We start from the raw sequence: 10,808 nt of genomic DNA on the forward strand, positions 1-10,808 counted from the left end.
ACCACCTCAGCACCACAACCCACAGCTTAATCCAACAAGACAACTCTAAACTGAATTCCACACAATATGAACATCTACTACTGATGGTGTCCTTTTCATTAACCATTTAAATAAGCTTATTCTCATACTTTGTGCTATTATGTTTTTATTTCAAATGTTTATCCTTACTCAGATGGCAAGTTCAACTTTATCCTGCAAAGGATCATGGAAAAGAGGATAGACAGGAAAGAGGAAGAGTGTTTTCATCTTTTAAATTTATTCTGTCTGTGCCAGAGGAACCTAAACCCTCACCTTGGTATATTTTCTACTCAATCTGAGCTACTTCAGAAAAACATCAACTGTATTGATCTCCTCCTATAAAGAAAGATCACAATGGAAAGACACATAGCTAGACTAAAAGATTTTTCCAAGTACATTATTTGCAGTACACACACCTCCTCTGCTTCCTTTTATTAAAAAGGAGAAAAAAAAAACCCAACCAAACCCAAACAAACAAAACCCTAAACATTCATATTATCATCTGTATTTGAAGCATACAATATACACATATGTGCTTTACTGAAATAAAAACAGGTTACAGCTTTAGGGTTTAACTGATCATTAGGCTATCCCAATTCATACCAGGAAACTTTATATCCTGATTTTGGCTGGGGTAGAGTTAATTTTATTCACAGTGGCTGGTATGGGGGTGTGTTTTGGATTTATGCTGAACTCAAGAGTTGGTAATACAGAGATGTTTTTGTTATTGCTCTTACACAGAGCCAGGACCTGTTCTGCCCTTTGAACCAGCCATGACAGCAAGGAAGCTGAGGATTCCTGGGATGGTGGGAGGAGACACAGCCCAGACAGGTGACCCCAGTTGACCAAAGGGATATTCCAGACCATGTGATGTCATGCTCAGTATACAAAGTGAGGGGAAGAAGGAAAGGGGAGTGATGGTGTTTGTCTTCCAAAGAAATGGTTATCCATGATGGGGCTCTGCTCTCCTGGAGAAGGTTGAACAGCTGCCTGCCCATGGGAAGCAGGGAATCCATTCCTTGTTTCACTTTGCTTGTGTGTGTGGCTTTTGCTTTCCCTGTTAAACTGCCTTGATCTCAACCCACAGGTTTCCCAGCTTTTACCCTTCTGATTCCCTCCCTATTTCAGGTGCAGTGCAAGTGAGCAAGTGGCTCCATAGGGCTTGGTTACTGGCTGGTTACTGACACTGTACAAGTAATCAAAAAAAAAATTTCCAGCTACTTATACAGCACATCCAGAGTCCTGTCTGTACAAAAACATCACCAGCTGAACTGCAAGGGCTTTCAATGGAGAGCAGGGAAGCCATGGAAGCTCCCCTATCTTGATCCAACACTGCTGGGAGCATGGCTATGTTGCTGGAAAGAAATGCAAGCAAAATATTTCTGTCTCCAGAAATTGCTACAGTCAATGTAAGACACGTTGCTATGGTGCCTTTACACACTCCAAGGATGAAAAGCTTGAAAAGATACTCCCGTGTTACTTCACGACCCCTCAAAACCTAAATTAAGTATTCACCACTAGCTTAGGCTCACTGCTCAGAACTGTTAAAAAGAAACTTTTGCAAACCTAATTAACAAGCAAATTATCACTCTCTTAGACCATATCCATAGAGACTTTGTTTTTACATTTGTACTGCGGCTCACTGCTCAACTGCTGACTCAAGTATTAGTATATAACTTGTGATGCAATACCAAAACTGTTTCCATGCCTATTCCACATGACTGCTTATAAAATTATAACGAATGTTTACTTCTGCCTGTTCAGAGAGGCATCCTTTCTTCTGCAAGTATAAAGAAACTTCCAAATAAAATAAATTTCACTCCTCCTCAGTCACCTGATTAGACAGGAAACCAGTGATGACAAGAATATTACCAGCTCTGATCACAGCTTTCTCAGTCTCATACCTGTGGCACCCCAGCCCAGAGCATTTTGCCATGTGAAGATTCCAAAGATGATGTAACCCTCACAGCTGTGGGAAAAAAATGACAACTGCATGCTTAAGGCTCAAAATCAAAAAAGAAATTAATTTGGTTTGTGCTTTAAATGCTTTAAAAGCCATAACTTGATCCAGTCTCACTACTGAGGGCTTCCACCGTGACATTTCAACTCTGAGAACAACAAAAGGCCCAACTTTTACATTAAGAAATGCACTTGTTAGCTGTTTTGTCTGTCATTCTGCCATGTAATATATTCTGTACTCTGTGCACTCATGCAAATACAAACCAAGGCCCCATCCCGTTCCTGGCTCTCACTTGAAGACCCAAGGACCTCCTTAAAATCCCATTAGAAGTAAACAAGCCTTGGCAAGCATACAAACGTAGAACCAAATCCTAAGACCATCAATGGCACTCTGAATGCCATCAAGGTGGTGAATTCCTGTCTCTTGGTTCCCATTATTCCTTTGGTTGACTTCAGGCAACTGTTCAGTTTGATTTTTTGTTCTTTTAGGGGTTTTTGTTGGGGCTTTTTGGGGTGTTTTTTTTCTTTGTTTCTTGAGGTTTTTCCCTTAAACCTAAGTATCATTTCTGAGCTTGCTTCCACACATTGCTCACCACACTGGCTGCAGGAATCATGTGAACTGGTACTGCCACTGATGCCTCCATATCATAAAAACAAGCTTCCCCTAGAATAGCTCTCTACCACAGGCCAACACTCCCCACTGGTCTAATAAACCTCAAACAAAAGCTCAGACTCATTATGCTAAGTGCACTTACATCTCATTAACCTTCTCAGGGATCTTTACCTAAGGCAGTCTGAACAGTCTCCCTTTCAGGATTGCCAATCATCCAAGTACTTAAAAAGTCTTTAGAAAGTTTTATTATCAACCCAAGTTGACATTTTGGCATATTTTATCCCTCTGTATCCTTTAAACCACATACCTTCTGGATACCCTAAGTTTTTGCTTAGCCCTGCAATTTCTCCTTCTAGTCCCCTTATCTCAAATTAAAAAAAAAAAAAAAAAAAAAAAAAAAGGATATGCTTACAGTGCCAAATAACCAAACACAAACTTTAAGAAGTTCCTGCTGTACAAACCCCCTCTTCCTGTTACTGCCCATCTGTGAGCTCAGATTGTGGTTCTCAACAAGAACCAGGAATAAGAAGCAGCACTATTTATCACCATGGCATTCAAACACATTCCACTTTCTGAAGCAACATCCCATCACCTATTTACACAAATCAAACCATCCTGCTTTGGACAACACCAAGATTGTCCAAATCTGAGATGTCTTCAGATGAAAATAATAAATCATCTGGTAATATAAGAACATAAAACATGGTTCACTAGCACCCACATTCCACCTGGCAGAATGATACTGACAAAAGTAGCACTAGGTAGAGCCACTCTCTCATACCCAATGCATGGTGATAACTCTGACAAAAGCTGCAGTAAAATAGAAAGCCAGATGTACACTTTTCTCAAGAGCTACTGATCCACACTCTCACTGAAGTAATCACATTCCAAAATTGAAAGACCCCAAAAAAACTCAAAACACCTAAGAACGTGTAGGAGTATCTTCTCCTTCTAGCCATGTGTCTATCTTTGCACTACCAAATTGTCAGCTCTGAAGGTTTGGGGGTTTTTTCCCATTTGCTTATTTGATATAGCTGGTTTAAAATAAGGATCAACTTTGCTAACTCGCCCTTAACTCTGAAATCCTTCACTACAACTCCTCAAATGCAAATTCAAAATCAAAACTGTCATGGCCATTAGTAAGAAAATGGATGATTCAATAGAAGGACCAGCTTTATAGTAAAATGGGTCTGACTTCTCTAAAACAGATGTCTTAGAATTGGAAAAAGGAGCTTAAGTTACCCATGGAACAGATGAATACTCACCCAGCCTGAAAAAGCAGTAATGTATCTCTTACATGCTTCCAGTGCAACAAAAAAATTCTGAAGAGCAAGAGAGAAAGGGATGAAATAAGCCACCCGGAAAATCCACGTCTTCTATGTGTTTCCAAATTTATTATTGTCTGTACATTAGGTTAGCCAACCTGATGAAAGCTTTTTCTATGTCATATTGTAATAAAAACACATGGAAATAATATTTGTGAAGGTGTAAGAACCAAAAGATCCTATTAATGCATTTTTGATTGTTATAATTCAGATGCATCCATATCATCTTTCCCTCACATTTCTTAAAATTTGCCCAGAAATAAGAAGCCACTCGCCTTCATACCATTCAACATCCCTTATTGTTTATGATTTCCCTCTTTCCTAGCACAACACTGTTCTACTACATTTGAAATTTCAGAAGGATTTTTTTTACATGTGCAAGTTCTGCAAATCTGTTCCTATTCTGTGATATGTGAGAAGCATTACAAGTCACATGCTTAAGACAGGCAGAAATCCATCAGAGGGTAGTGAGGAAACACCAAAACCAGCAAAGCGGTCAAATCCCTCTTCTCTCATATGAGAAAGATCCCAAAAGATGGTATGTAGTTCTCTCTGGAATAAAGTAATTCCAAAGAAACATCATACTCTTTTTCCCCCCAAATCTCAATACAGTTTTACTTCCACTAACACAGCTTTGCTCAACAGGTAGGGAGAGAAAAAAGAAAAAGAAAAAATTACACCATAAAAAAAGCCAAAAATATTCCCTGCTGTCATTCAAAATTTCAAAAACATCAGCACAATTGTCAAAAATCATGTCAACTGAACATTTCCACACAGAACAAAAATCAGAAAATTTTACCCCAGAGCTGTTCATGGGAAAAATCTACGATGTAGGTCATCTTCACTCATAAAAGACTTAAAGAAAAAAAAAAAAAAAAACCTCCCGTATACTAAGAGCAAAGCAAATAGAAAAGGAACAAGACCTATTCTTCCTTCTTTGGACTGGACAAAGCACTTGTTTTGAAAGCCTTGATACCAGCCAAGAGCTCAAAGCAGGGGTAAGAAAGCTCCCCCAGCAGTGTCACCAGCACCTGAGACCATGCCATGCCCTCCTCAGCAAGATGTTGCCATTCAGTCCTCAGAGCAGTCACCAAGTCCCTGTTTGTAGCAGGGAGGTGCTGTACACATTTACCTGTAATATCCAGAAGAACAGAGGATGTGACAAAAAATCCAAAGCCTGCACTATTGCCTCATCAGACATGGGTTGCTTGCCAAACAGATGCTCTCAAGGCTGGATGACCACTAAAGCATACTCAGTCCTGCAAAGCTTACAGTGCTCTCACCTGAGCCAAGAAGCTGTTCAGTTAAAATGTTACATCCTGCCAGCAGGATCTTGTACCCAACAAAAGGATATGGCAACACTTTCTACACTGTCTGCGGAACAGCAGCTTTAAACAAATGTGCACAGGGACCTTATAATTATGTCCTCCCCAGCCTGGACAAAGTATGAACAGCCCAGCAGCAGGATGAAAATCTCCAGAAGAAGATAAACAGTTTCACTCTTTTATAATGAAACTGTAAACAAACTGACAAAGTTAAGGAGATACGACAATCTTACATCAATGCACCTCAGTCCTTCAACACATGAAGGTTTAAAGACTCAAGGTGTTGGTCACTTAGGACAAATAGGTAACAAAAAAAAGCACTTTTTAAAGCAACCAGCATTCCAAACAGATCAAAGAAACTAATACTGTTAAATATTTGTCATAACTTGGACATTTTCAATAATGTACTACTGCAATCAGCAACACCACCAGCATGAAAAAAAGAATCAAGAAGGAAACCAGTGAAGCTAAAAGCTTCTATATTAAAGCCACGAGAAAATAATTTGTTTTCCACCTACACACGTATCCAGAAATTGTACTGTGGACCAACAGAAAATTCCATTTCCCATTACAAAATGCAAGTTACATTCTAGTAACATATCAGAAGAATAGGCTTCCATGGTACTAATTATCAGAAAAGCAAGCAAGCAATAGGGGGTAAATTATGACTTAGATGTATGGTTTCTCACAGCATACTTTATCTGCACTCTTCAAAATCTGTTTATTTTGGACAAATGACACAAGACTTCCTCATGGCAGGAAGTCCTGCAAGTCAAAGGCCACTGCTGAAACAGTATTTCCACTATTTTGTAATAGGGACTGAAAATCACTTACAGACATGAACAAAACTGCTAATTAACATGAACAGATTTGTCCTCTGTCAATTTAACCACCAGAGAGGGAATCACTGTCTTCTCTTTACATTTTTTAGCTTAGCACATCTTCAGAAACCCAAGTGAATGCCCAGAACCCAGCCACGGAACAATTAATATCAACACTTGGGAAGTGAAACACCATGTTACAACACCAAAGTTTCCAAACAATCTCATGACAGTCCTGAGCATTTCAAAGGGTAAGCAGAACATCTGCCCACACTCACCCCCATTCCCTGCACATAAAGCACCACTGAAGTTTCCTGAACGTTAAAAATCCCACAGAACACTTGCGGAAAACTATGAATTAGTTAATGCAAGGTTGGTGGATGTGAAACACACTGCTGAATTCCTCTAACAGCAGCACACATCAAAACATCCTGAAGACCTGCTCGCCTTGCACACTTCTGCCAGTTTAGCTCCACTAAACCAGAGTTAAGTACCAAGGTTTGCATAGCCACACAGACGGCTATCAGATCACCTTCTCAGACCACTCCTGTGCCAAGATGCAACAAGATAATGTAGCCTTGTTATGTCAAGGTTAAAATTATCAAGAACTATAATTATTTATTTATTTAGCATCTTCCTGTTACCATTTTGAACAAAAAGATTCTTTTCCCATAGTCCCATTCTCTTTCCCTAGTACTGTGTGGTAGCAGAACTACCAAGTAGCTGATCTTGATGTACTGAACTGGAAACAAACAATTGACTGGACACACCAACCCTTACTTAAACCTTGACAGAGAAATGCTGTAATACATTTTCAAATGGGTGCTGAAGATACTAAGTCACAGCAGCACTGTGATTAACTTGCTTCAACTATTTAATCAGCTGGCTAAGAGATGCAGCATGACCATAAAACCCAAAACATACTACATTTTTATTCCGAGTCTAGCAGCCTAAAACTGCCCAACAAACTAGAAAAACAAATGCGTACAGTTCCTAGCAAACACATACCAAACTGAAGAATACTATGCACCATCCTCCAATCTGATATTTGAGGGATTCTTCTACCCAAAACACCTTGTTATCAACAGTGTTGAGTATGCCAGAGCTGGCTCCAATTAAGCTCAACATACCCACACCACATAGTGAGGAGACACCCACTCAGTCCAAACACGGAACAAAGGCACAATGACATGTTAATGTGGACACATTTCCAGGACACAATGCCTGCTCACCTATAACCTAAAAGCAAAGGAAGAGACTTGGCTGGCTTACTGCCACTGACCAGGTCTCACAGCAGGTAAGTTCATATCTTCAAATGCTGTATGTCTACCAAGATTGCACAGGATGAGTGAGATGTTGCAGAAATACGAGATCACACAGACTGTACAATTTGTTCACATAGCCTAATTCAAGATACTGCTAGCTTGTCACCAAAATGTGCCAAGGATGCAATCAAGCTGGCTCTCTGCAGAGCCTGACTGGATCCATAGGAGTCTGTGAGCTCAGGAACATCCTACAGCTGTACAGCCATAACTGGGCACAAAGGCATGCACAGGCATCAGGGAGAAACCCAGCTCTGATGAAGAAAAATAACTTCTATTAGCTACAACATGCAAAAATTACTTCTCTTAACAGGAAACCTACCACTTGCTCTTCGTAGTAAAATTTCATGGTCCAATATGTGGACATGCATGGACCTCGACACAAACCTACATTACCAAGAAACCAAAATCCAGTCATTAAAATAAGTCCAGGACTCACAGGTCTACACTGAAATCTTTCAAGTCACTCTAGTTAGCCAAAAAATTTCAGTTAAATCATTCATGAAACTACAGGTTAAAATAAATACATCTAGTCTTTTGAACTTCTTCCATAAGTGTTTTGCTATGCAGGCACAGCTAGAAATTATAATCTTAATATTTCAAGGTGAACATCACACAAGGTTTCAGTACCCAGCACTACTGATTGGTCTCTCTGCAAACCTCTGCATTTGCGTGGACCACCTCTCAGAACTGCAGGGCGAAAACGACGCTCAAGACAAGGAGCAGGTACTTCATCAACCTCGCAAATCCCTCCAACACCGTGCTGCGAACCCTCCCGGAGCCACGACTCCCCTGTCCCCAGGGACGCACCGGGGCCAAACCTGTCGGGTTCTGTAACTTCCATGTCCCTGCCGCACCGCGGGGTCGACAGCTCAAGGCTGCCGCCAAAATCAGTACCCGCAGGAAAAAATCAAAATAAAACGCGGGGGGGAGGGGGGGGGGGGTGTGAAAGCCGACCCGACCCACTGTCTCTGAGCCGCCCAGTGCCCGCGGCGGCCCGGGGCGACCCCCTCCACACTCCCCGCAGGCCTGCCCAGGGCTGGGGCCGGCGGGCCCCTCCCGCACCCCGCCGGGGCTCCGGCGGGAAAGCCGCCCGCCCCAGCCACAACAAAGGCGGCCGGAGCGGCCCAGCGCCCGCGGGGCTCCTTCGCGACCCCCGGGCTTCCCCCGAGGCCCCTCGTCGCCGCGGCCCCGGCACAGCCCCTGCATTGGAGCCGGAGGGGGGGTGCCCACGCAGTGACAATGATCGGCCGCCCCTGCACTTGCGCCGCCGCCCCCTCCTCCAGCCCGGCCCGGCCGCTCGGCATCCCCGGGGAGCGGGGCCTGCGGTCGGGCTGAGGGGGCGCCGGGTCTCCCCGAGCTCGCCGACGTCGCAACAAAGCGGCGGGGCCCGGGGGGCGGTGGGCAGCGCCGACGGGCACTCACCGGGGGGCAGCGAGGTCCCGGAGGTGCCGCTGTGCCGGCCCGGGGAGGGGGCGGCGGGCGGTCCGTCCTTCCTCGCTCTCCTCTCTCCGCTGTGCTCTCTTTCTCCGCGAGCAGGGCTCGACTCGGGGGGTTACGCGGCGCGGCGGCCGCGGCCGGGCGGTGCGGGCCGGGCTGGGAGGACGGCTCCTCCCGGGCGGGCTCCGGCGGGAGGCGCCGCCGCCGCCACTGCTGCACCGTCCGGGCGCCGGGGTCGTCCCGGCCCCATCAAGGCCGGGCCGCGCCGAGGGGGCCGCGGAGGGAGCGGGGCCGCTCCCCGCGGCAGCTGGTGGCCATCTTAGTCCTCCTCCTCCTCGGCGCCGCGTGCCCCCTCCCCGCCCGGCTGCCAGCGCTGCCTCCTCCCTCCGCTCCTCCTCCTCCTCCTCCCACTGCTCCCGGCTGGCTGCGGTCGCTCCCGCGGCCCGGCGAGGCCGCCCGAGGAGGGCCGGTTGGTCCTGGCAGGCCGCGGGCCCGCTTTTTAGTTCTGGGGCTTATTACAATTATCTTACTTTTTGGTGGGTTTGGCTTCTCCCCGTTCTCTGACAGAATTCCTACTCCTTTAGCGCTGACCGCCCGTGTCCTCTTCCCCTCTGCCCCGCCGCCACAGGCCTGAGCAGCTGACATGCAAGAAGCCGTCCCGGGATCTGGATGTACGATGAGAAGGGGACTGCGGGTCGATACCGGAGTAAATAACCCACCCTTGAGCTGGGCTTGAGGTGCTTTCCCTTTTGCTCTTTGTCAAGTGTACGTGTAGGGAAAGTCCACTGGATATCCCTAGTGCCGACCACAAAGAGGATTGTGTGCCTGTGCTGACCGACCACTCTCATCTGTATGATCCAGATGTTTAAAAAGAATTAGTTACCCTTTTCCTACTTAATCCAGAACTCCTGTTAAATTCCCAAAGCCGAAGGACTCTTTTTTGTCTGCGGGACAAAACATCGGTTTAGCCTCGCGCTGGGCACACAGTGCAGGGTGTAACTGCAACCCCGAGGCAAGGTTCACACACTTGGACACTCCTGAGGAGCAGTGCAAAGCTGTGTCCACACGTGTGTGACCAGATATCCTTCTGCCTTTTTCCAATCACTTATACACTTACCTCCTCTAAGAAATCAGCTGCTAACAGCCTTTCACTCTCTAGCAGTTTTGTTTGGGGTATTTTTTTTTTTGTTGTTTACAAAATCCCTTATGAAGCCTTCATTGAAAAAAACAAAATAGCAGTTTGGAGAATCTGGCTGCAGGGGTAAAAGCTGCATTAAACAATGCACAAACCATCCTAGACCTCTGTTTCATTGGCAAATTATCACAAGCACCAGTAACCAGGACCATCGCCTCTTGCCTGTGCTACAGGGGCTTATCGAAGGAAGCTGTGTACTCTATTGTGCTTCAGGATAAATGGAGTAAACACCATTTATCCATTCTTCTTTCTCTGGCCGTTAGCATCAAACATGTAAATGCGCTTAATGTTTTTTCTGGCTGATGTTCTGCTGTTCAGTGGAAATTATCTGGTCCCATTCGGATGGGAAAAAGTGCTTAAAACTTAAAGATGTCTTGAGTGATGCTAGCTGTACTTCAGCTCCTAAGAAGCACTCACGGCTGAAGGGAACCCGGGGAAAAATGAGAGCACCCCTACTGCAGACAGCTTGAGAAGGGGAAGGGGTGGGGCGAGGAGCTAAGGGCTACGCAGAGGGAACTGGTCTCCAGGGGAAAGGGCGCAGCCACCAGGGCTACCCAGCCAATGAGGAAACAGGGAAAGGAGAAACCAGGGGAAGTCCATGCAGGAGTGTGTCTTTTCCCTCGAGGAGGACTACTCTATAGTAGTTAGTCACAGCCGTCGCCAGGGCGGAGGACTTGTGAATTGACTGAGAGCAGAGAGTTCATGGGACTTTTCTTGTTTCTTCTGCCTGATTTATAAATAGAGAAGAGAGGCCCAGAGCATGCAGATTTTCTAGATGCAAACCAGAACC

At 45.1% G+C, this 10,808-nt stretch overlaps 1 protein-coding gene across 4 annotated transcripts in view; it reads right to left on the reverse strand.

Annotated features, from left to right (window-relative positions):
• The window catches only part of WDFY3 (WD repeat and FYVE domain containing 3), a 150,682-nt gene extending 141,809 nt beyond the window's left edge, over nucleotides 1-8,873 (reverse strand). For all 4 annotated transcript variants that reach the window (XM_053975347.1, XM_053975345.1, XM_053975346.1 and 1 more), the window contains exon 1: nucleotides 8,809-8,873. The gene's annotated coding sequence lies outside the window, so the exon portion shown is untranslated. The remainder of the gene's footprint in view (nucleotides 1-8,808) is intronic.
• Between the last annotated feature and the right edge of the window lie 1,935 nt (nucleotides 8,874-10,808).

This window comes from Vidua macroura, chromosome 4, assembly GCF_024509145.1.
Source record: "Vidua macroura isolate BioBank_ID:100142 chromosome 4, ASM2450914v1, whole genome shotgun sequence".
Classification (NCBI taxonomy): domain Eukaryota; kingdom Metazoa; phylum Chordata; class Aves; order Passeriformes; family Viduidae; genus Vidua; species Vidua macroura.